This window comes from Cricetulus griseus, chromosome 2 (genome assembly GCF_003668045.3).
Source record: "Cricetulus griseus strain 17A/GY chromosome 2, alternate assembly CriGri-PICRH-1.0, whole genome shotgun sequence".
Taxonomy (NCBI): domain Eukaryota; kingdom Metazoa; phylum Chordata; class Mammalia; order Rodentia; family Cricetidae; genus Cricetulus; species Cricetulus griseus.
This window is the reverse complement of record NC_048595.1, coordinates 156,804,675-156,828,092: the sequence shown is the minus strand read 5'-3', so window position 1 is coordinate 156,828,092 and position 23,418 is coordinate 156,804,675. Positions and strand designations below refer to the sequence as shown.

General features: G+C 40.1%; 1 protein-coding gene and 1 long non-coding RNA gene across 2 annotated transcripts in view; one reads left to right on the top strand and one right to left on the bottom strand.

Moving 5' to 3' along the window:
• Nucleotides 1-23,418, top strand: part of Xkr4 (XK related 4) — a 377,575-nt gene that overhangs the window by 302,954 nt on the left and 51,203 nt on the right.
• Nucleotides 1,128-21,121, bottom strand: LOC107980283. The gene is made up of 3 exons (XR_004768311.1): nucleotides 20,830-21,121; nucleotides 4,290-4,369; nucleotides 1,128-1,174 (listed from the first exon to the last, which is right to left on the bottom strand). It is a non-coding gene; the product is annotated as an uncharacterized LOC107980283 (long non-coding RNA).

Here is a 23,418-nt window from a genome sequence, read left to right as displayed (position 1 = left end):
AAAACATGGCATTCAAACCTAATCCATGGAAACCAGGGGCAAAAGCTGTAAAAAGATGAATCACCAGAGAGAATACATGCATACGAACAGGAAGAGATGTTCACCATCATAACCATCACAAAGATGGAGCTCTGAAGCACGTGGAAGCACCTTCTTAAAAGTAATGTCTTTATTTGTTGTGTGAGAATTTCAATCGGTGTATTTTGATCATATTATCCGCCCCCCACTCCTCCCTAACTTCCTTATCCACCCAACTTGATGTTCCTTTTATTATAGAGGCCAATTTGTGTTAGCTGGACACTCCTGAGCCTGGAGCCCACCCAAGAGTGTTGATATACCCAGTGTCACTTCACTGAAGAAAACGGTTTGTCCCTTTCTAGGCAGCTGTCAATTGCCAATGACTTCCTAGCTGGGAGTGGGGCTTCGTACCGACTTCCCTCCTCCATGCTGGGGTTTTGTATGCCTTAAGCTCACTGCACATCTGCTACACTAGAAATGGGGGAAATCCTAAATGCCTATGAGGGCACAAAGAAACAGGCTCCCTCATGCAGAGATGATGGATATGGAAGACAAAACCCCGTCCAGAGGACAGTTCAGCAAGTTCATAAAGAGCAAAAACTCATTTTTATTCTTTTTTCTGTTTTTTATTTAATTTTTACCAAATTATAATTACACATGCCAATCCCTTCTCCCTCTCCCCTCCCCCCAATCCCTATCTACCTCCTGTCTCCTCCCTCCTCCACTCCCCATGGAGAGTAGGACCCTCCATGGGGGCTCCCCAAATTCCACCAACATCATCCTGGGTTGAGCCTAGGCCCTCCCCGATGTGTCCAGGCCAAGAGAGCATCCCTTCATGTGGGATGGGCTCTTGAAGTCCCTTCTTACACTGGGGAAAAATACTAATCCACTACCAGAGGCCCCATAGGGTGCTGAGGCCTCCTCGTTGACATCCACTTTCAGGGGTCTGGATCAGTCCCATGATGGCCTCCCAGACAACAGACTGGGGGCCATGTGCTTCCCCTTGTTCAGGCCAGCTGTTTCTGTGGGATTCACCAGCCTGGTTCTGACCCCCTTGATCTTCATTCCTTCCTCTCTGCAACTGGGTTCCAGAGTTCAGTTCAGTGTATATCTGTGGGTGTCTGCCTCTGCTTCCATCAGCCACTGGATGAGGGTTCTAGGATGGCATATAAAGGAGTCATCAGTCTCATTATAGGGGAAGGGCATTTAGGGTAGCCTCTCCACCATTGCCTAGATTTTCAGTTGGTGTCATCCTTGTAGATCTCTGGAAATCTCCCTAGAGCCAGATCTCTCCTCGGACCTATAATGGCTCCCTCTGTTATGATATCTCTCATCCTGCTCTCCTCTATTCAACCTTTCTGCTCCTCAATTTCCTCCTCTCCCCTCCTCTTCTCCTCCTCACATTCTGCCAGCTCCCTCTCCCCTACCCTCATGCTTCCAATTAGCTTAGGATATCCTGGCCCTTCCCATTCTCCGAGGACCATGCATTTTTCTCTTAGAGTCCTTCTTGTTTCCTAGTTTCTTTGGTGAAGAGGATTGTAGGCTGGTAATCCTTTGTTCTATGTCTAAGTGAGGTAACCCAGTCACAAAAAGACAAACATGGTTATTTACTCAGCCACTGCATTCTTAGGCACATGCTTCAAAACTAAACTTCATGTTCACACAAAGCATGATATACCAATATTCATAGCAGTTTTATCCTAAATACTCCTAAACTAGAAACAAGTGATAATACAAACAAGCAAACAAAAAATCCACCACTTTTGTAAAATGTTTCAGATGATGAGATTACATAGATAAAGAACACATTAGGAGAGTAGGAGTATACATGTGAGTGGTAGAATGGCTTGCCAAGTATGCTAAGGATTGTGGGCTCAGTCCCCAGAACTGCTGGGGGAAGGATGAAGAAAATCAAGAAGAAAGGGGAGGTATGGGGGAAGGGAAGGGAGGGGAAGGGAAGGGAAGGAGAGAAAGGAGGATGACTTGTTCTCTCCGGGTAAAGATGGGGAGAGGCAAGAGGAGGTGGATAAGCTGATGAGGAACAGCAGGAGTAGCTCTTATGACTGGTGAAACATTCTAAGCAGCTGTGCTTGGGTCTATGCAATGACGTTATAATTCCTTAACATGATATTGTGTCCATGGCGAGGAAGCAGTGACAGTATCAGACTTAAACAGCAGAGATTCATTTCTCACACCTGGACCTGGACATGTAAGACCAAGCTGCAAGCAAATTGGTTTCTGCTAAGGCCTCTCTCCCTTTCTTAGTTCTTTTTCCTGTACCCAAAGTGGTTTTTCTCTATACCAGTGGCATTGCAGTTAGGCTCACAGGAATGACTGGATTTCATTACATTACCTCTTTAAAGACCGTGTCTTCAGCCACCAGAATGTTCTGGGTTATCTGGGCATGAAGACTTCAGCATTTGAGTTGTGGGGTGTTGGGACATGGTTAACCCTGATTCATTTGGAACTTTAGCATGAGGGTGGGGCGGATGAGAAAATAGTTGTAGACTACTCTATTATTTCTTACAACTGCATATCAACCATAATATCTCCAAATGAAAACCCTGATTAGGAATATTTGTAAAAGAATTTGATTAATAATTCAGATGTCATAGAGTTCTATGACCTTGATTAAGCAGAGAAGTAAACAGAATGAGCTCACATGATGTTTTAGTCTTCTCCATGAGATGGAGTAGAATGACTCCAGAGGAGAAAAAAACCACCAAGTGCCCCACTTCACACAGCAGACTCTTGGTGGTTTCAGTGGCCAGAATTTCTTTGTTCCTGCCAATGTTGGGCTGCATGTAGACAGACTGCAAATTCACTTCAGTTTAAAGTCGTTCAACATCAAAGTTCAAGTGGTTTAAATGCCGGTTTTTATTGATAGCCATGACTACAGCTGAAGATCAATTACCTTGGCCCACAGAACTTGGCAGCACAGGAATTATTTTTTATTTTCTTTTATTGTGATCTTTTTGTCTTAATTGGGGAATTTGTTATCATTTAAAACAGTTAAATATTTTGTCTCTGTCTGTGTTTTGCATATTTTTTAGAATCCCTATTTTAAAGTCAATTCTTTGACAATTCTTTACTTTTTCATATTTTTATTATGGATAGCTGCAGGTATACTTTTCAAGGAGTATAAAAAGTGAAAAATATAAAAAGGAAAGGTAATAAATTACTATTATTTTTATACAAATCTGTTTTCTTTTATTGAAAATAGACTTTTTATATGATAAATCCTGATTACAAATTCCCCTTTCTCTGCTCCTCCAAGTTCCTCCCCACCTCCTCTCCTGTCCAGATTCACCCACATTCTGTTTCTTATTAGAAAGCAAGCAGGCTTCTAAAGGATAATAATAAAATATAATAACGTGAAACAAACACACTGCAATAGAACAAAACAAACAAATGGACGAAAAGAACCTCACAAAAGGCACGAGAAATAGATACAGATGCAAACACCCACTTGTTCACACACTTAGGCATCCTATAAAAACACAAAACTGGAAAACATGATATACACACAAAAGACCTGTTGGGTAAGGGAAAAGAAGAGAGAGGGGAGAGGGAGTGAGGGAGTGAGGGAAGAGAGAGAGAGAGAGAGAGAGAGAGAGAGAGAGAGAGAGAGAGAGAGAGAGAGAGAGAGAGAGAGAGAAGATAAAATATTTTTAAAATTTGAAAAAGAAAAAGGTCTGACAAGACATTGTGAGACTGGAACTCCACAGATGCCTTTGAACTCATTTTCTGTTGGCCATCTACTACTGAGCATGCAGCTGACCCTTAACAATCGTTTGTTTCCCCAGTCAGCCTACCTTGGAAAAACTAAAACTAAAATTTCATTTGCAAGTGGCTATCAATTAGATAGATTCTGGGTTAGGGATGGGAATGTGTCCACTTCTCCTTTCAGCTCTGACATCATCTGGTGCAGACCCAGCTGCCTCAGTCTCTGTGAGTTCATATTGCATCAGTCCAGTTGTGTTAGCCCTTGTTTTCTTGGCGTCCTCCATATCCTCTGGCACTTACACTGTTTCTACCCCCTCTTCCTCAGGTTTCCATAAGACCTGAAGGGAGGATTTTATAGAGACATCACATTTAGCACTGGGTGTTCCAAGGTCTCTCATTTTCTTCATGTTGTCTCACTGTGGGTCTGTATTTGTTCCCATCTGCTAAAGGAGGGAGCAAGGCTCTGATCTATGAGTTTAGCAAAATATCATTAGGAGTCATTTTATTACTATGTGCATTTAGTAGAATAGTAGTTTTGGTTTTACCCTAGGTCACTGTGCTTTCTGATCTCAGGTTCTTGGTCACTCAAGCAACATTGGATATGGACTCTATCTTCTGAGTGGACCTATAATCAAATCAAATATTGGCTGGTTACTCACATAAGCTTTGTGCCATCATTGCACAAACATATCTTGTAGGCAGGACATTGTAGAAGGAAATTGTCTCCATCTATCTCTGTCCCACTGGACAGGTTTTCTCCCCACCCACTGGGTCCCACAGCTGCTTAATGAAATAACCACTCTGAGACTTAACATCAGTTACAGTTATTTAACCAATGGCTTAGGATTCTTACTGGCTACCTTTCTCTTAATTATTAATCATTACTTAATCATTACTATTAATCTGTGTATCTATAGCTGGCTAGGTGATGCCCTGGGATTCTGCCTCCCTGGAAGCTATATTGTGACTATCCTTGGTCTTTCTTTTCCTTGCCTCTTTGTTTGGAATTCCTACCTAGCTAAATTCTGCCTGTACGTTGGCCAAAACAGCTTTATTTATCAACCAATGAAAGTAACACATATTTTCAGGATACAGAAGGACCTCCCACATCAGGATACCATTGTATATAGAAGAGTCTGTAGCTCGGTTGGTGTTTACACTTCTTCTTTAGTAGCTTGTAGAGTGCCTTCCTATATCACAGGTGCTAGCTTGAAAGGGTAAAAGCTCTATGTAGGCACCAGCTTGACTTCTTCATATTTAATGAATTGTGTAGATGTTTTCTTCAGCAATAGGGCTTGCCATAAGTTGATGGAAAGCAAACTATATTCTTGGCAACAGCTTGTGTTGTTTGAAAATTCCCATGGGATCCCTTTGGCCAAATTAGATGCAACCCATTCCCACTACTGGAAACTTCATTTGGTGACAAGAGATGTCCAGTTGGGGCTCTGTCTCCCTATTATTTGCAGACTTCATTCACATCCCTGTCTTAGCTGTGGTTTCTATTGCTGTGAAGAGACACCATGACCATGACAACTCTTGTAAAGGAAAACATTTAATTGGGATGGCTCACTTACAGTTCCAAGGTATTATTGGCTAGCTCTGTCTTAATTATTGACCCAATTATATTAATCTAAGTATTTCCACGTTGTCTTATCTTACCTGGGTATGCCAGACCTTCCACTCCTTTGCCTGCTACATGATGACTGCTCAGCATCTCCATAGAGAAGAGGAGCACAATTTCCTCTTTGTCTCTGCTTATATCCTGATTCTGACTAGCTACATCACTTCCTGTCTGGCCAATCAGACAATCAGTGTTTTATTCATGAACCAATAAGAAAAACAAATATACAGAAAGACTTCTCCCCATCAGCTGAGTAATACTGCATTGTGTAAATGTGCCACATCTTTTGATGAGGGACACTGACGTTTTTTCCAATCACTGGCTATTATGAATAAAACAGCAATACAAATGGATGAGAAAGTGTCTCTGTGGTAGGATGGAGCATTCTTTGGGTATATGCCCAAGAATAGTATCGTTGGATCTTGATGTGGATCAATTTACTTCTTCGTGAGGAACTGTCATATTGATTTCCATAGTGGCCACTTAAGTTTGCACTCCCACAAGCAATGGATGACTGTTCCCCTTGCTCCACACCCTCACCAGAATGAGCTGTTACTTGTTTTATTGATCTCAGCCATTCTGGTGGTTGTAAGATGGAATCTCAAAGTAGCTTTGGTTTTTCATATCCCTAATGATTAAAGGTGTTGAACATTTCTTTAAGAGCTTCCCAGACATCTGTGTTTTCTCTTTTCATAACTCTGTATCTAGGTCTGTGCTACATTTTTAAATTAAGTTATTTGATGTCCAGTTTTTTCGTTCTTTATATATTTTGGATATTAGCCTTCTATCTGATATCCCAGGATATTTTAAAGTTCTTGAGGCCATCATGAAACGTGTTGCTTACCTGATTACTTTCTCAATCCCTTAGTCATTAGTAAATAAGAAAGCTACTGATTTTGTGAATTAATTTTGTATCCAGTTACTTTGCTAAAAGTGTTTACCAGCTGTAGGAGTTTGCTGATGGAATTTTTAGATTTATACTATTATATCATCTGCAAAAAGAAAAAAAAGATAACATAGGCTTCTTTTTCTCCAGTTCTCTAGATCTCCTTCAGTATCCTTATTGCTTTAGCTCAAACTTTAAGTAGGCTACTGAATAGATATGGAAAGAGTGGACAACCTTGTCTTGTTCCTGGTTTTAGTGGAATTGCTTTGAAATTCTTTCCATTTAAGTTAATGTTGGCTATGAGTTTTCTGTAAACTACTTTTATAATGTTGAGGTATGTCTTTTGTAGCTTTAATCTCTCTGGGACTTGTATATTAAAGGGGTATTGAATTTTGCCAAAAGCCTTTTTCTGCTCCTAATGAGACAATCATGTAGTTTATTGTCTTTCAGTCTGTTTATATGCTGGATTGTGTTGATTGATTTACAACTGTTAAAGCATCCCAGCTCTTGTGGGATAAAGCCTACTTGAACATGGTGGATGGCCTTTTTAATGTGTTCTTGGATTTAGTTCCCAAGTATTTCATTGAGAATTTTTCCATCTGTGTTCATAAGGGAAGTTGATCTGTTTCTTTCTTTGTTGCACTATATATGGTTCAGTTATCAGGGTAACTGTGGTCTCATAAAATGGACTGGGCAAAGTTTCTTTTGATTCTACTTTGTGGAATAATTTGAGAAGTATTGGCATTAACTCTTCTTCGAAAGTCTGGTAGAATTCTGTACTAACACCACTTGGACCTGGGCTTTATATTGGGAGATTTTAAATATTACTCCTATTTCACTAAGAGTGGTGGGTCTGTTTAAATTGATTATCTGATCTTAATTTAACTATGGTAGGTATTATGTATCAAGAAAATTATCCACTTCTTTTACATTTTCCAATTTGTCATGGGGGTACAGTTTTTTAAAGTATGTCCATATGATTCTCTGGATTTCCTCTCTGTCTGTTGTTTTGTCCCCCCTTTCATCTCTAATTTTGTTAATTTGCATCTGCTGTTTCTACCTTTTAGTTAGTGTGACTAAGGGTTTGTCAATTATATTAATTTTCTCAAGAAACTAACTCTTTGCTTCATTAATTCTTTGTGTTGTTTTTGTTTCTATTTTATTGATTTCAGTTCTGAGTTTGGTTATTTCTTGCCATCTACTCCTTTTGAGTGTGATTTCTTCTTTTTGTTCTATTCAGGTTTGCTATTAAGTTGATAGTATGAAATCCCTCCAATTTTTTATGTAGGTACTTAATGCTAGGAACTTGACTCAGAGACTGCCTTTATTGTGTACCATAAATTTGGATATGTTGTGTACTCATTTTCATTCAATGTTAGGAAATCTTTAATTTCTGTCTTGACCTATTTTTCATTAAGTAGTGAGTTGTTCAATTTCCACGAGTTTATAAGCTTTCTGGTTTTTTTTTCTCCTGTTGATATTCAGCTTTAATCCATGATGGACAGATAGTGAGTAGAGTGTTATTTCATATTTTTTATCTCTTAAGATTTGTTTTGTTTATGACTCTATGCCAAGTTTGTAGAAATTCCATAATTATTGAGAAGAAAATACATTTCCTATGTTTTCTTTAGATGTTTTGTAAATATCCGTTAGGCCATTTATTTATTTATTTATTTATTTATTTATTTATTTATTTATTTATTATGACCTGTATATTGGCAAGAGTCAGGTATTGAGGTCACCCACTGTCACGATAAATCTTTTTGCCAAAAGCTGCCTGAGCCCCACAGCCATGTGTGAGCTTTACGCCAGCTGCCCGCCCAAGTTAGGACCCAAATGAATACACAGAAACTTGTATTAGGTACAATGCTGCTTGGCCAATGACTAGGATTCTCATCTGTTAGCTCAGTCTTAACTATCATAAACCTATATATTTTATAAGACTTATCTTATCGGATACCTTATTGGTGTCCCTCCTTGCCGGTGGATCACATTGTGTTGCTGGAGCAGGAGAAGAGGGGAAAAAAGGGGATGCTTCCTGTTTCTCCTTCTTTAAATATGAGTCTCCTTGCTATGTCATTTCCTGCCTGGATCGCCACTTATCTATTACATTTCCCAGAATCCTCTTTGACTCCTAGTCCCGTCTAACTTGCTGTCTCATTGGCCAAACAGTATTTGATTTAACAATCAATAAGATAAACATACACAGAAGTACTTCCCCCATCAACCCACTATAATTTTGTGAGGGTCAATATGTGCTTTTAGTTGTAGTATTGTAATTTTTTTTTAATGAACCTGGTTGCTCTTCCTTTTAGGGAATAGATGAGAATTGAAATGTCTTCTTGATAGATTTTTTAATATTTTTATTTGAATTATAAAGATTATTTTACATGTCAATCCCAGTTGCTTCTCCCTTACCTCCTCCCCTGCCCCTCCCCCCAACTAACACCCTACCTATCCTATACCGTTTCTGCTCCTCAGGGAGGGTGAGGTCTTCCATAGGGGGTCCTCAGAGTCTGTCATAGCCTTTGGAATAGGACCGAGGCCCACCCCCTTTTGTCTAGGCTCAGGGAGTATCCCTTCATGTGGGATGAACTCCCAAAGTCCATTCCTATGCTAGGAATAAGTACTGATCTACTTACTACAAGAGGCCCCATAGATTTCCGAGGTAGCTTCACTGACACCCATTTTCATGGAGTCTGGATCAGTCCCATGCTGGTTTCCCAGCTATCAGTCTGGGGACCAAGAGCTCTCTCTTGTTCAGGTCAGCTGTTTCTGTGGGTTTCACCAGCCTGGTCTGGACCCCTTTGCTCATTATTCCTGCTTCTCTGAACTGGATTCCAATTCAGTTCAAGGTTTAGCTGTGGGTGTCTGCTTCTACTTCCACCAGCTGCTGGATGAAGACATGTTTGTCTTTTTGTGACTGGGTTACCGCGATCAGAATGGCTTCTTCTAGTTCCATCCATTAGCATACAAATTTCAAGATTCCATTGTGTCCCCGACCCCACCCACTGAGTAGTACTCCATTGTATAAATGTACCACATTTTCTCTATCCATTCTTCAGTTGAGGGGCATCTAGGTTGCTTTCAGGTTCTGGCAATTACAAATAATTCCTTTGATGAGTATATAAGTGTTTTTCCCTATCTCTTCTGATTAGTTTTGCTTTTAAGTCTATTTTGTCAGATATTCAAATGGCTATACCAGCTTGCTTCTTAGGTCCATTTGCTTGGAATTTCTTTTTCCATTCTTTTACCCTGAGATGATGTCTGTCCTTCATGTTAAGTGTGTTTCTTGCATGTAGCAGAAGGGTGGATCCTGTTTATACATCTTTTCTTAGTCTGTGTCTTTTTATTGGGAAATTGAGACCATTAATGTTGAGAATTATTGACGAGTACTGTTTGTTGATTCCTGTTACTTCATTGTTGCCATGTGGTACCTGCTGCCACGTCTTTTGATTTGCAGGACTAGGAATAGTCATTCTTTGTGTTTTCTTGGGTATGGTTATACTCTTCATGTCAAAGTTCTTCTAGTGCCTTCTGTAGGTCTGGATGAACTGCTTGATTTGGTTTTATTGTGGATTGTCATATTTTCTCCATATATGGTGATTTGTTTTCCTGGGTATAGCATTCTGGGATGGTATCTGTTGCCCTTTAAGGTTTGCAGAGCTTTGTTCTGGCCCTTCTGGATTTTAGTTCCCATTGAGAAGTTGGGTATAATTCTAATAGATCTTCCTTTATATGTTACTTGGCCTTTTCCCCTTGCAGCTTTTAATATTCTTTCCTCATTCTGTACATTTAGTGTGTTGATTATTATATGCTAAGGCAACTTTCTGCTCTGGTCCAATCTACTTGGTGTTCTGCATGCTTCTTGTAATTTTATAAGCATCTCCTTCTTTAAGTTAGGAAAATTTTCTTCTATGATATTGTTGAAAGTATTTTCTTTGTCTTTGACTTGGGTTTCTTCTCCTTCCTCTATTCCTATTATTCTTAGTTTTGGTCTTTTCAGGAACCTAGTCCCAGGTTCCCTAGATGTTTTATGCCAGGATCCTCCTTTTTTATATACTTAACATTTTCGTTGACTGAGGTATCCATTTCTTCTATCATGTTGTCAATGCCTGAGATTCTTTCTTGCATCTCCTATTTTCTTTCGAGGAGACTTGCCTCTGTATTATATGAAGGGGAGATTCTGGGGCTTCCCTGACCAATGACTCATAAGGAGTTATCCTACATCTGTTACTGTGGTCTTTGTTTAATAACCCAAAAGGTGAGTCTTTTTTAAGCTTAAATTCTCCATGGTGCTCCTCTTGTTTGAACATGAAGTATATATACTGTACCTATGCTTGTGGCTTCAGTCTTTGTAAGTATATATGGCCCTTGCTCAGTAGATTCAGAGGGCCTTGTCCTCTTGGTATCCTCCATCTTACACCTCCTATTCAGCAGAGTTTCCTGAGCTCTGAGGGGACAGATTTGATGGAGAAATACCAATGAGAGCTGTGTGTTCCATGGTCTCTCTCTCCACATAATGTATAGCTATGGGTCTCTACATCTGTTCCCATCTGCTGCAGGAAGAAGATTTCTGGGATGATGGCTAAATAAAGCACTGATCTATGAGTATAGCAGAATATCACTAGTAATTTTATTGATACTTATTTTTAGACTAGTGCTGTTTAGTTTTACACTAGGTCTCTCAGCTACCTAGTCTCTGGTTCTTAGTCACCCAGGCAGTGTCTGGAATGGATTCCATCCTGTAGAGTGGGCTGTAAGGTGAATAAGACATTGATTGACTACTTCCACAAGGTCTGTACCACCATTGCCCTAGCATATTTTGAAGGCAGGACAGCATTGTAGATCAAAGGTTTTGTGGATGGGTTTGTTTTAACATTTCTCTTTTGGTAGCCTAAAGAGTGCCTTCCTGCACCAAAGACACCAGATCATAGGATTAAAGGCTCTGTGTAGGCTACAGCTCCATCTCTCCATGTTCAATCAGTTATGTGAGTCCTGTCCTTAGCAATGAAATCCCACTGTAAGTTTTTTTTGAGAGTAACACATTGTCTTAGCAACAGCTTGAGTTATTTGGAGAAATCCATGGGACCCCCTTGGCCAGCAACTCAGTTGAATGCAACCCAGTTCCAATACTGAAACCCTTGTTTGCTGACAAGAGATGACCAGTTGAGACTCTGTATTCTCCATTATTAGAAGACCTCATTATGATCACCTTCATATATTTTAGAAGTTTCCACTGCATTAGGTTTCTATATCATCCCTCAAATGCCCCGCCCAATTTAAGCTGTGTCTCCACTCATTTCTTCCTTTAATCCTGTCCCCTTCCCTCTTCCTACCTAAAAAAATCCATGTAACTAAAACTAGAAAAACAATAGGCTCCTGTTCTCTTGCATGACACAACTGTCTATTACCTGCAGTCAGTCCCTAGTCACTTCAGTTTTCCTTTCTTATTCTCCTCTCTGCATCTTATACTGTAGAAATGTAAGGTGCCACATGTACTTTACTAGCAGCTGGGGAGTAGCACACACACACACACACACACACACACACACACACACACCTTTACTTACTAAACAAGAAACACACATATGCAAAAATATGAAATATAGTCAACATATTAGGTAAATTAACAATGACTCAAATATTACAGCATTTTCTCCTTAGTCTGCCTTTGTCTATCTATGTCTCTGTCTCTGTCTCTGTCTCTGTCTCTGTCTCTCTCTCTCTCTCTCTCTCTCCTCTCTCTCTTCTCTCCCTTCCTCCCCATGCTCTCTTTATTTCAAATGTGCTATCTCATGTAGACCAGGCTGCCTTTGAGTTTACTGTGTAGTTCTGGGTTGACAATGACCTTGAGCACTTAAGCCTCACTCCTGGACCTCCCCTTTGTTGGAGTTTCAAGCTTGTGTCACCATGTGCCACTCTCCCTATACTTCAATGTGTGCACTGACTTTATCAGTTCTTAAGGAACTTTTCCTAGTTTAGCCTTTTGTCTATTTAAATAGCCCCACTAGCAAAAATTAAATGCAGCTCTGAAAATATTTCATAAAGAACTTTGTGTAAGCTTGAAATCCCTCATTTTTCATTATTCATCCGTGCTATTAAATTTGTACTCATGTTTAATACTCAAAAATATGTGCAAATGACATAATAGTATGTATTAATTGGATGAAATCCAATTGTTATATTCATGTAAGGTTGAAAAGGAGATCACATCATGGGGTTGGTAACATGGAGACAAAACTTTCACTTTGTTATGAAACAGGCATGTTCTGCCCTCCATAGTCCTCACACTGTTTGTAAACACAGTCTACTGTGGATATGCTTATCTTGTGTATGTAAAACTGTTAATAAAAATTGAATCTCCCTTGGTTATGCATGAAGATTATCTCTACTTTTTTTGGTTTTGTTTTTGTTTTTTTACTTTGGGACTTTTTGCATTTGTTCAGTGAAAGAACAATCCAATTCAAATGGCCTTCACATGGGAACGCTGCATCTGTCCATTGTATGGCATGTGTCTTTGTCTTCAAAGTCAGTGAGAACACATGTGCCATATCCTGCTTACCTGGCATGTTAATTAATATTATCCCTCTAGACCTGGGTTTGGATCCTAATATCTACATGGTGGCTAACAACTGTCCTTAACTTGAGTTCCAGGGGATGAAACATGTTCCTTGTCCTCTAGGGACACTGCACACACATGATACATAGATATTCATGCAGGCAAGCACTTATACACATAAAATAAAAATAAGTAAGTCTTAAGAATACAAAAAATGAGTGACCCTCTAGCCTCACATACAACACTTTACCCTGTTGTAGGGTATCCTTTGGCAGGCAATGTTGTCCATGTGCTGAGATTTATGGCCTGAATGGTACTTCCATGATAGAGTCAGTCATGCTAAGCCTTGGGGGCCTGCTATAACCCCCACAAAAATCAGCAGTGCTTTGGTTTGGGGCTTGCTATATACACTTAAACATACTATAATCACTTTAAACATCCAGGCTTAGTGAACAAGGCCACTCACACATTCACACTGGTACCAGGATTCTTAGCTTCTCCAAAATATGCTCCCACCTGTCTATCAGAGTACAACTGTCACAGAATTGGTTTTAGCTGCTCAGGGTTCAAATACTCATCTAGTCTACACAGCTAATAGATTAGTCTGATGATCCATCAACTTGGATTAGTTAGAATGCCTGCTCATTGTTGCCTATCATACCTTAGGAAAGAGGGGTCTCCTTCTGTAAAACCGAGTTCAGTAGAGGAAAACAACTATGTGCCATAGAAGAAAACACATGTTTGAGATTGAGGGCATTCCTCAAACACTGTAAATATCCAAGGGGCAGGGCACAGATCAGCATGAAGCACCTGCCTCATCACTGTGACTGCAAAGAATGGAACTTGGAGGCAAACTTTGCCCATTACATGGATTTCCCTATAAGGTAGTTCTGATGGGGACCCTACACCCTAACTGCTCAGTATGTTAAGAAATATATTAGAGGCAATTTAGATGGTCATGGTGCCTTCCAGGTAACAGTTGGCAGATACCAACATTCTGCTTGAGAATGAAACATGCATTGCTCTGCAAAATTACGTCCATATTAAACTGGTCCAAACAGGGCAGCTTACTACAAATCACTTTCAATACACCATATTTTCTCCAATGCTACACGCTTATCAAGCACACCATTTCCCCTACATACATAAGCCTTTCTTGCTCTGTGGTAATCGTTAATGAACACATCCGGATATGGATGGGATTTTTATGTGAGCTGTATGAGACATTCAATCAGAAATGATTTTCTCATTCAGACAATTTAACAGGCTCTCAACTCCCAGGGAATTTCTAGGTGCTTTGCTTTACTGTGGCTCTATTTTTAGTGACAATATTTAGACAGCCAAGACGTAACTCTTGCCCATCCATCACTGGCGCCACCATTGAAGGAAAGAGCAAGCCCCTGGTGCTGCAGCTTTGCTGAGATTCATCTGCAGATGTGTTTTTAACTAAAGAGGAATTTAAAAATAAATGCATTTGACAAGTTGCTGATCAGAAGACTATATTTACCACAACGGAATTAGAATGGTGTTGTGCAAAAGTTGATGTCTATCCTGGAAAATTCCTGAGCTGTATTCGCGTTTGACCTCAGAAGTCCTTTTCCAATACTTTGGAAAAGCATTCTGCTTCCTTGGGCCGTGATTTTTCTTATAACTCAAAGAGGACTTTTCTCCCCATGGTCTTTTGACCTCCAGCATCAGACATTGATGATTTATTGCCAAGTACATGTCATCAAATACAGATTTATCTCATGCCTCTATAACAGGATCTGCAAAGTTCAGGGGCAGAGTTCAAGGGTGGCCACTCTGCAAATCACTTATCTCATCAGAATCCCCATTTCCCTTCTTCTAAGTAAAGGTGCTGGGGTTGATTATCTTCATGGACCTTTCAAGCTTCACAGGTTCATTGATCTGAATACCATAGAAGCTGTGGGCGGGGGTACCTGATCCCAGAGACTTTGTGTGCTGGGAGGCTCTCAGAGTCTCTCTCTCTCTCTCTCTCTCTCTCTCTCTCTCTCTCTCTCTCTCTCTCTCTCTCTGTGTGTGTGTGTGTGTGTGTGTGTGTGTCTAGCATTTTTATTACCTTCACTGTAGTTCTGCCCTATCCAGTCTTTTAAACAAAGAAGAGAAATCTGTGGTATAAAAAGTTGTGATATTTTGCTGTTCTAACTCAAGCATTCAACACAGATTGAATATGTGCCCCTCACAGAAAAGAGAAAAAAATTATGTTTTTGTTAAGGCAGTATGTTGAACATAAAGGTGTTGATAACAGGATTCTACTATCCAAACCAAATCCACAAATAATTTTAGTAAAGGGCTTATTAAATTTTGCTATATTAAAGTGGGAGGTTTCCAGCCCAAATCAGATTTAGAAGTTTACCTATGATTCTTGAATTGGGCTTAAGTAGCAAAGCAGCTGCCTGTCAGAAGATTATCATCTCCTCTCAGGGCTTGTGGCAGCCTCCTGAGCTCTTCAGTTTCATGATACTCATGAACATCTATGTAGTCAGCTTCGGGGCTCTGTGGGTAAAATGCTGTACTCCCTTGAAATCCTACAGATATAAGGATGTAATGAAACCAGAGGGACAACACTGGCCAAATGTTCCTCTGTGACCTGCTAAAAGCCATTACTTCAGACAAATGCCATGCTGCACAGAGCACACTGTCTCTGAAAGCAGACTGTCCAGGTAATTCCACCCTAAGTATTGAATAGCAAGAAAGCATAGCATTAACCTATCTGGACTTCAATTCCTCATCTATAAAACTGGGACTTTTAACTATGAACTACTTTAGGAGATGATTGGGAGGGTTAAATGAAACAATGCTACATAGGCTTTAAAACATATCTGGAAAATAGAAGACATCGAAAAAACTAATAAATAATAGGTTTTCATTTGTTAAAAATGCATGACTCACTAAAAATTGTTTTGCATGTGGTTTCCAAACAGGCCTGATGGTGACTGTTTGGGTGTATAAATAATCAGAACAAGAAAATCTTAAAAGAAAATGTTAAGTGGCTTGCAATGAGCAAAGCAGTAGCAATGGGAGATGAAGTAGAAAGGAACAGAAGCAAGACAACTGAACAAAAGCTGAAGGCATCTTGGGTGAAACCAAGAGAGAGGAGACAGCCAGTGTGACTGTAGAAGAGATCCTGGATGCAAAATGATTCAGTGAACAAAGCCCTCTAAGATGTTGATGCAGAGGAGACCAGTTAATGCAGTGTGAGCTCAATCCAAAGGGGATACCTACAGCAATGCACTAAAACTTTCTCAATGCTCAGTGACCAGTGGTCCCAAACAGGCTCCCCATGACAAAAGGTAAGTGAATTATAGACACGGGAAGCAGATCACAGAGAAAGGATAAAAAGGAAATCTAGTAAAGAAGATGCCAAGAAATGAACCTGCCAAAATCAATGTTAAGGAGTGACCAGTGGTCTTTTGTTCCTGACAACATGGCTTATTATAGAGACAAGCACAGCCTCTGGCTCAAAAACTCAAAACCTCTTAGCAAAATATATTTGTCTCTGAAGCCAGGCTCCTGAGAACAAATACATTTTAGACTAAGTGCTAGCTCTCAACAGAAATGGAAGCCACATTGTTTTGGAATAAGATCTTCAAAGTGTAGGGGTGAGGGAGAGGAAGAGGAAGAGGAGGTAGAAGAGGAAGAGAGGGGGAAATTTATCAATGAAGTAGTATATATTGAGTGAAATATACTTTGGCCATGGGATACAAACACAAAACTAACAAGACTTGATATGAACACACAAGTACCAAATAAACTCATAAAACATTTGACCTTTAGATAGAAGAACTATTCTATAAAGAAAGCATGAGATGCAAGGAGTAATGAGACAGAAGTTAGAAGGAGATTAATATGCAGGTAAACCAAAACAAACAATGATGGTATTCAATAGTAAAAAAAAATGTCTTATTTGTGGGACTTAACATTGAAATAAAATTTAAATCCTGGAAAAATATTAGCAAGTAAATTTGTATGGGTTAGATAGACTTAAATAAAGTCCTAGTCTGGTGAATATGTAAGAGGGAGACTAAGATTCAGATTTAGACTTTGGGGCAAGACATGGCCCATGGCTAAGGAGAACTTCAGATCTATGGAGGAGCTTATTATTTTTATATTGGTAAATTGTCATGGTTCCAAAATTCATTCTAAATATTTATGTTTATAACCATAGGCAAATGTTACTCTCAGGCTTAATTAGCTTTGCTTCTCTTTTCAGTGAACACTGACAAATGTAGAGGAGACTCATGCTGCTCCAAGTTCTTAGGAAAGAAGTGATGGTTGAGTGCTCAGACCTGAACTGGATAGACATTTATCCCACCCCCTCTAAAGCTTGGGAGCACCCCAAGTACAAGATAACAAGAAGACTATCCAAGCCAGAGTGGAGGTCAGAAAGTGGTATATTCTGTGCATGACACAAACATGATCTCACATCAGCTAAAGTTGCCTCCCCTAGGCCTGAACAAGACTAGGCCTGCCATTAATCAGTCATGAGTCAGGGAAGACCTCACAGAGTCCTATACCTCATTGTTGAACTATTGGCTAATGATAGATTCTAAGGGACAGGCAACCATTGTCTTCAGTCATATAGACATGACCATCAGGCTTCAAAAACAGTTCCAAATTTATGGTCACACAGACAGTACTGGTTAAGCTCAGTCTGTCACAAAACAAAACAAAACGCCATTGATGTGAGAAAGTGACTTTTAGAGACAGGATAGTGAACAGAGTACAGGAGTGAAAACCATAAATTCAACCCTCTGGCTAAAAATATCCTTCACAGATGTATTTTTATATTAGAACCAGAGAAAAGTAGGTGGTTTCCCAGAGCAATACAGTCTGGGAGAAAAAATGGAATGCCCCTGACCAATGATCACTCTGAGATGAGAAGAAATGATCTGTACCTCTGCCCTGCCCAGCACACACCTTAAGAAAAGAAGAAAAATGCCTACATGATGGGCTGTTTCTCCAGAAGGAGTAGTGGTGGTTACAGTGGGGTATTCCCATTCCTGCTTAGCTAGTGAAACAGGCTCCCTGTTCTACAGTGGATGGGAATACAAAAACCCACATTGCCTATCAGAAAACGTTCCAGTCACCTAAGGAAAACTGGCCTGAATTTCAGTCCCCAGATTCATGGGTAGAAGGAGAGACTGACTCCCCAAAATGACCTCTAACACACACAGACACACACAGACACACACACACAGACACACACACACACACACACACACACACACACATTGTTATGCAAATCAGACAATCATGAGATATTAATGTCCCAACCTACAGCTACCATATTGCTAGATTTCACCTTCTCACCCAGTACCAAGCCATCCACAACCACGCATCTGCAGAGAACAGGTGTGTTGAAGGTCCAAGCCAAGACTCACATAAAGATGCTTGGCTTGGGTAAACCAATCTTGGAGATTAAATCTCCATGTGGTACTGGGGCTGTGGGGCTCTTCCTTGGGAGGCCCAGCTACTCATCCAAGATTTTGGCACTGGGAGGTTATTCAAAAGGGAGGTTGGAGGCAAGTTTAAAAGGAGATCGATGCTTGTTCCACTGTAATGAGTTTTCCCAATAAGTTTAGAGATAATGGCTTAGTGTCCTCACCAGCATGCCTATTCTGAGACTTCAACTACTCAAAGCTATGGCCACATGGCTGCTCCATGGGAATCTCCACTGGGAAGGGGGTTTCCAGGGAACAAAGATTTACTAAAGTCAAATCACATAGTAACTTCAAGGCCTGACAAACTGCTGCCAAGGACCATGGTGACACCCAGGCCTGACAGGCTGCTGCTGAGGATCATGTCTGGGTCCTACTGAAGCCAGAGTCTGTGTCCATGTCCACAGCTCCTGTTACTATTGAAGGCTGGGCAGATGCCTGGGGTCTGAGCCACCACCACCACCACCTGAGGCCATGTTGGAGGATAGAAAGTGGCTAAGTCCAAAACTACAGAGTTCTAGATCTATTGAGGTATTTATCCTGATGGTCCCAGGATTCAGAGTCCACCAGAAAGTGATCCACCCAGGAATATCTGACACTTAAAAGGTCAAAAAAAAAAAAACAAAACAAAACAAAAAACATCCCGTCTCCAAGAGTTGGAAGAGGTTAAAGATTAAGTTCATGGGTCATCCCAAGGGTGAAGTCACAGAGGACACATCTTCACATAGATCAAGTTACAACAGTGTAAATGAAACAGTGGATGGGTTGAGGGGGTAAACTATGGTAACAGGTGCAGCACTAACAGTTCCACTTGCAAAGTCTGTAATGATTTGACACTGTTTTCACTATGTCAGTGTCAGAGTGCTCCGTAGTTACAAATCATTCCTTAAAAATGAGTGCTGAGAAAGGATTCTTGCTCATGCTGTCTAGCAGACAGCCCAGAGACTGCCCCCCCCCATAAAAAAGGCTACTGTTACCATCCATCAGGTTTCAGCTTACAATATAATTCAGGCAAGACATTTTTCCCTAGGCTTTTACTGTTAGAATGCTGTAGGATTTTAAGGACCACTAACAAGCTCTGCACATTTCTGCCTGTTCTTTCTCTGGAGCTGGAGGAGTGGGATCCCAAGACAGGGGACTTTGAGACTTCTTTAACTTGGTCGCTTAAACTATCCGTTTTGAGGTAGGTAACATTAACCTCTGTAAATGAAACCTCTGTGTCAGACATTGTAGGTAAGAAGTAGGTTATGAGACAGAGAGTGAAAGCCATTCGGCTGCCTCCCTCACTCTTAAGACTAAACCCCAGTGACAAAGTCCCCGCAGGAAAGATGCCTGTCAAGTTTGCTAAAAAGAACAGCCACGTTTCCACAATTTTGAACTTTCTTTCCATCTTTTGATTATTTTTAGGATACCAGAATTGATTTCCTCTTCCACATTTTCTACATTTCTATTCACAGTCGGGTTTACCAGACAATTCATTAAACTTTGTTCTATTTGTGTGATGTAGTAACAGCTGTGGGAAGGAGTGATTCAATCAAATGACCATCTTCCTGTATAGCTGGACTTCCAGCCACAGGACAAAATGTAGAATGCATAATGGCCAGTCACTAACACAAAAAGTAGTTCGTATGAAATAAACTTATTTTGAAAAATCTAAACATTTCTTTCAGCAATCGTGACTAAAGGGGTCTTAGCATCCACATGAAACCAGGAAAACAGTGTGGCCAGGCTTTGATCCATTGAACAGAAATCTGCCTATGTGATGTGGAGCTCTCAAGTGAGATGCTTTTGTTCAGTAGGAAAGACATAGTTTGAGGAACAGGCTCTAGGCAGAGTTTACTAACCACTACATCTTATTAAATTTTCCCTGTTATTTTATAAAGCCATATAGGTCTTGAGTTTTGGGTTTCTTACCCACTATTCATCTCAGCCACAGCTAGAGATCTTCCACATGGTCAACATCATGTTATTAGTGAAATACAGCCTGTGGGGTAGCATTTTCTTTCTTGGCACAAGAAGGAGCTAGAGACAGAACATGTGTCTCATATTTCATGGCATTTTAGGGAGTCACAGGGAAGCAGCCAGGATGGCACAAGTATCAGGGAAGGTCATGTCAGTGCTGGTAGCTCTGTGGCCAGGGCCGTATTGACTGGAAACAGCTCTTTCCCTTAAATTCTTCCAGTAGTCCTGGAATCGATATTATTATAAAAATAATGTAGCTTCCACCACAGCTCATGTTAAAAGATAGTAAATTGTCATCTTTTTAAAGTCTAAAACTGGTCAAAAACTGACCAACATAACTAACAGATATATCTTTATGAAAAATATGTTTGTAGAGCTTCAGGCAAGGACAGTAGAAACCTATAGTTTTCTACACAGAGCCCAGACATCTCTCCTCCCAACTCACTCAGTAGGGACAGTTGTTTTCCCACCTGAAACTAGACATGGAGTCAGTGGCATTGGTTGTCTCAATTAGGGAATGAGTAAAAAAAAAAAAATCATTGCTTTATCGACTGTCAGTAACAAACTCATTAGAAAGCAAAAGATGACTTACAGTTTTTTCCAGAGGTTCAGCAGCCATGCCAGCCCAAGGCTGCAGATGCAGTGATGACAGGCAGTGGAACAATGATGAATTAAACAAAGAGCATTAGTCACCTTCCTGTTGCTGTGACAAAATACCCTGACCAAAGGAAGTGTATAGAAGACAGTGTTGATTTGGGCTTATAGTTCTACAGGAGAATGCCCACTCTTCATGGCAGGAAAAATATGTCACAGAGGCAGGAGCAGGAAGCTGACTCATCCCATTTTCATCCACGTGAAGAAAGCAGAGAGAGAGAACAAGGAGCTTGCTTATAGTGAGCCCTCAAATTCTCTCCAGTGGCATACTTCCTCCAGCATGACTGTGCCTCCTAAAGGCCCCATGATCTCCCCAAGTAGTACAACCAACCTGGACTAGATATTTAGATACATGAGCCTATAGGGGTGTCTCCCATTAAAACTACCACACAGGGCTGCACTAGCAGAGAGGGGTCCATGGAATGGCTGCATAAGCTTCCCACACCTTCCTGACCTGCAGAAGGGATGCCTGGGAGCTAATGTCAAGGCACACCTGAGAGTGGTAGAACTCAACATTGTCAACACCAGCCAGCTGTGGGAAGAAGGTTGTGGACTGGAGCTGTTTGAAAAAATTCTCCCTAAATGTATCCCTAAACTATCCATGCCGTAAGTATCCATAAGCCATAGGGGACTAACATTGAACAGTTTAAATATATAGATGTTACAAACAGCAAATCATCAGAAAAATAAACCAGAATTCAGAGTTGCCACAATTTTCCAAAGTTTCCATTTTCAAAAGGAAGAATTAGTTATACATACAAAAAATCAGGTAACAAATACCCAGGAAAACACAAATATAGCCATAGTCATGACTCTGAGTACACCCAGATGATAAAATTTAGCAAAGAACTGAAGAAAAGTATACTTGCTGTGACCCAACCAATAGGTACTTTCTATAATGAGATTGAACCAAACATTTAAAAAGTAAAATGAATTGAATAATAATTATAGAGCTGAAAAATAAACAATGTGATGACTTTGCTTATGTTCAACAGCAGATTTGATTTAAAAAAAAAATCCAAAGCAGTGAATGGAAAGACAGATCAATAGATATTATCTCCATTGGAAATACACACACAATAATCAATTAAATAATACAACCTTAAAAACATAAGGAATATTACCCATACTAACATATGTGAAATGGATGTTGCAAAAAGAAAATAGCACTCACATAAAAGTTAGGCAGGAAGAACAGCCCATTTTCTACTTTCTAAGGCAGAGACAGAGGATTCCCAGTCAAGACAGCTGGCTACACTAAACAAATTGTAAGTTCTGGGTTCAGGGAAAGAACCTGCCTGAGAAAATAAAAGTGCTGGCCAACGGAGGAAGACATCTGATGTCAAAAATTCCACCTAAATATGCACATGCATGCACACATGCACACGTGTGCACACACATGGATAAAACAGGATACACCATGTACATGAACTGTAAAACATTGTTGTCTGTGTGTGACTATTGATCTGCACCGTCTATTCGACCCACGAAACTTGCCCAAGGCTTTTTGTCAGAAATGTTGACAAAATGATCCTAAAAGTTTATAGGAAAAACATAATGTTTAGAATAGGCAAAAACTGAGTATTAACACAAATTTGGTGAATGTACATTGACTAATTTCCAAACCAACCACAAGGCTACAGAAGAATATAATTATACCATAACAAGCACAAGTAGACCTGTGCAGCTTCAGAGTCCAGAAATCACCTCTCCCCTTTACAATCTTATTTTTGACAAGCGCTAAGGCAAATTAGGGGAAGGAAAAGCCATTTCAACAACCACTAGGAAAATGGAATAGTCATCAGGAAAAGCAACAAACCTAGTCCTGTGGTTCAGGTCAGACATGAAGGTATTTCAAAACAGAACATAAACCTGAATATGAGGTCTGAAACTAGAAAACATAGAGAACAGAGGAAAAAACTGTGTTATTTAGGCAAAATGTTATTGAATGTGACACCAGAAGCCTGATCCACAAAGTATAACTGAAATTAAATTTCACAAAAATGATGAATTTCTCATTTCCAGAAGAGAGCTTTTTGAAAATGAAATTAGAAGCTGTAGGCTGGAATAGAATACGTTAAAAACTGCATTGTAAAATAAAACTTGTATTAAGAGCTAATCAACTCTTACAGCTCAGTAACATGACGAGCAACTCAGCAAAAGGTCAGCTGGAGATGACTGCACTCTTCATGGCACAGAAACATCTAGTGGCTATACAGTCTGTTCGTGAAACAAAACACAACATCTTAGTAATTGGGGAAATACAAAGTAAAGCCAAATACCCAGCAGAATGGCTTCACTATAAAAAGACTGGCAGTGCCAGGTTTTGGTATGGATGCGGTCATCCAGAGCCCTTATCCCTTCTCAGTGCCACTTGGGAAGCAGTATGGTCACTTCCTGAAAATTAAGTATATAGTTAGCACATGACCACCAATTCTAGTCCCAGGCATCTTCCCAAAAAGTGCTCACATGAAACTTTTTGTGCTTGTCATTTTTTCTGAGCTCTTTGTTTCTAAAATGTCAAGTG